The sequence below is a fragment of the Pteropus vampyrus genome, unplaced genomic scaffold, assembly GCF_000151845.1.
Source record: "Pteropus vampyrus isolate Shadow unplaced genomic scaffold, Pvam_2.0 Scaffold642, whole genome shotgun sequence".
Lineage (NCBI taxonomy): Eukaryota > Metazoa > Chordata > Mammalia > Chiroptera > Pteropodidae > Pteropus > Pteropus vampyrus.
This window is the reverse complement of record NW_011889423.1, coordinates 34,703-38,473: the sequence shown is the minus strand read 5'-3', so window position 1 is coordinate 38,473 and position 3,771 is coordinate 34,703.

Below are 3,771 nucleotides of genomic sequence, written 5' to 3'. Positions count from 1 at the left end.
TTATTGAGAAGGAAACTTAAGCTCTACAGGAAATTATAAAATATATCTTGAGACTGAGTGGGAATAGATCCCACCTTATTTTGAATTGATCGTGGTTCTAAATCTCAGTATTATTTTGGTAGGATTCAATGCAGCAAGAATTTTCCACACCAGTGGTACAAACAAACAAATGTCTTTGTTTTTGCTTTGATCCTTATGAAGACCTTTTCTGATTTTGGTTTGTTTTTCTAAAGATCATTAAGGGTCTTCATACACAAACTCATCCAGTTTCTCTGATTCAACTTACTTTGTTAAAAACATGTGGAGATAAATCTTACTTCAGGATACTAGCTTTTCACAGTAGTCTAATCAACTGAATTGATTGTCACAGACATCACTATGCTCAAGACTCAAGGCTGTTTTTAAAATTTCCTTGAAAGATATTCTTTTAAAATATCACTTTAAAATGTCACTTTTGAATGACACCAAAAAAAAAAAAATGTACAAAAGTCCTAGCATGTTAAACATGCTCTAAATAAGAAGTGAGAATATTATTTTTTGAATATCTTAATTCATAAGAGTTTATTTTCATGTTTTTTAACCATAATAAACAAAAATGTACTACCTTACTTTTCATATTCAGAATCTGCCTAAATAAAATTTAAAAATGGTGTTTACAAGACAGGTTTATTTAATAAGTATTTTGGGTGATAAAAACAAAGGGATCTGACATCAAGTGGGATTTTATTTACAATTTTGTTTTATAGAATTAATTTTGTTCTTTAAAAGGGAAGAAAGGACATTTTCAAATATTTGGACAGGCAGGTACTTTTTAGTCATATTTAAGAATTTATATTTAAGAATTGTCAAAAATATACTAATTTTTGTGTTTAAACAACAGAGTAATCTTGTAATTGATTAATATTAAAAAGTATTGATTAAGAGCCTTAAAATGTTAGTTTCGATATTGAGTTTTCTTGTTAAGTTCAGATTTCTTGTCTTGTATGTTAGAGTTCATCAGTTATAACTTTGCCTGGAATGGAAGATAAAGAAATTTGAAAGGCAAAGAAGAAAAGAGGAGAAACCAAGATTTTGGCTTTAATATCACTAGTCCCCTGTTGATAATTTTTAAAGAAGCACAAAAAAGGAGGCAGAGCATCCAAATTCTAAAGTTGTCTAGTTTTCCAATCTATGTCGAATTCAAAGGCATTTGTTTACCACTTTCCCTGAATAAGATGTTCAATAGAGGATTCCTAGACTGTTATGACTGTTATTTACAAAGTCTAAATAAATCACTCCCTGCTATGGGTCAAGAACTAAATCCAGGCTCAGAGATTTAAACCAGAAACCATATTCATGGTGCTTCCTGTCCTTTCTGAAAAAGTGAGCCATGCCTGTTTAATGTGAATAACTTTTCAGGACACTGTCCATTGTACATTGAAAATTTCACACCTCTTTATCTTTTTTATCACCATGCCCTGTAAGATTTATTAGCAGCAATATTATTTTTCCTGTAGCCTTCAGTGAAAGTATAGATAAGTAATGAGATCATCAAAGAATGAGGAGCTAAATGGAAAGGCCAGAGTAATCAATTTTAATTTTAAGCATTGATAGAATAAACCGACCCCATCAAGTTCTGCATAACTCCACCCTCTAAAGCCTCTAAAATTACTTGCTGGGAATAGTTAGGGGATTAGAATGGAACACCATTTTATGCCATAAGCATAATGTTTCTCATGCTTTTGGCATTCATAAATCATTACATGAACTTGGGAACCAGCTCTTTCATATATTCTTTTCCAGTGCAAGAAAGCAACTCATTAACTAATCAACTCACCAGTCTCACCAGTCTGCCCACCTCAAGAATAATAGCTTGATTAAATAGCCTCCTTTCAAATGTGCCTCAATTGGTATACTGTCTTCTCAGGTAGTCTGAGAGGAGGGTATACCACCTTATTACTTCTGAAAAGTGAGATTGTTTCAGAAATATGGTTCCTAATAATTATAAAATCATAGATTTGGGAAAAGTGGTGCAGCTGATCTATTCTACGTATTCGTTTCACGGATAGGCTACCCACAGGGTGCATGACTTTTCACCCAGTGAACATTAAGTGTCCTGTATTCACATATGAAACATTTATGCTATACTACTACAGAAGAACAATGACTAATCAGATTTATAAAGTAAAAGGCACTCGGTAGTATATCACAGCAGTGGATGTAATGCGAACAATTAGTCTTTTTTTCTCTTACATACGATGATGGTTTTCCTGACTCAGCTTGGAGAGAGGGGTGGGTTCAGTGGTGCTGAACATAAAGGCATCTCCTCTTCATTGGCTCTAATGAGGAAAATTCCAGGTGAGGGCGTCATGCGTGGTTCCCTGGACTGCCTTCACTTCTGGAGGTTCCAGAGGCTTGTTTTCTAGGAGTTTGCTGAGATATTTAACACATGAAGCAGGGTTTATGATGTTTCCTCTCAGGGATTACTCTAATACTCTATGTTTCTCCCCAAGTGGTCTCAGTGGCATCCTTAAGTTTCCCCTGGAGTGCATCTGCTTTCCAATCTTTGGGGCTCATCTAGTAGATTAGCTCATAGGGAGTGGCTAGAGTCAAGGAAATAGAGAACCCAGGGAAAGGACGGGATAGATTTCAGAAGGCTTTCTATTGCAGAGCTTGCATTCCATTAAGGAATACCCTCTGTGGAGATCAGTGAGATAAATGGAAGTTGTGCCCATGACTCTAATTATGAAACAGACATGTTTGTGAACATTTTCTATCTAGCTTAAACAAAATGCTATAACACAGCAAAACAGGAAAGTATATTGTGAACTATATTTGTGAAGTACATTTAAAGTTGGTCACTTTAAAATTAAATCCACTGAATTTTCCTGGAGTCTTTCTCTGTAATGACCAGGTGTTCGGTATTAGGGAGGAACTGTTTGTGTGATCTGATCAGGTTGTGGAGTGGTGTTAATTGATGAGGAAGGAATTCCAAAATGGTAGAAGGCACTTAATCGACTAATCTAGTCAAATGATCAGTTTCCATTCTGATTTCACTTTCGAAGAGTGAGGAATTTAAAAGCAGTGCAAATGTGAGAAGAGATTTTTACCATCGGTATTTTATTTATCTTCTTAAAAAATTGGGGATTCTTCCTAGGGTCCTCTCAAATGATTTCATTAAAATACGACTCCTAGGTTTCCCTAGAAGTGAAGTAACATGAAGATCAATAAGAAAACCTTCACTGGTGGGTACTGGGGCAGCTTGTAAGTGAACCTGATATTTAGAGATGCTCTATGCCATTTCTCCATTGGCTTCCTTGTCAAATACTAGTAGATCATATATATGAGTGTTTATATTTGGGCTTTCAATTCTGGTCTATTGGTCTATGTGTCTGTTCTTATGCCAGCACCATACTGTTTTGATTACTAGAGCTTGCTAGTATAGCTTGAAATCAGGAAGTCTGATGCCTCCAGCTTTGTTCTTTCTCTGGATTGCTTTGACTATTTACAGTCTTTTGTGGTTTCACATAAATTTTTTTTTTATTGCTTTAAAAAATGGTGTTGGAATTTTGATAAGAATTGCATTGAGTCTATCTATGTCTTTGGGTAGTATGGACATTTTTTTACAATATTAGTTCTATCCCATGGTGTGGATTATCTTTCCATTTATTAGTGTCTTCTTCAATTTCTTTCATTGAAATCTTATCGTTTTAAATCTTCAGTATACAGAACTTTCACCTCCTTGGTTAAATTTAATAGTAAGTGTTTTATTGTTTTTGATGCTACTGTGAA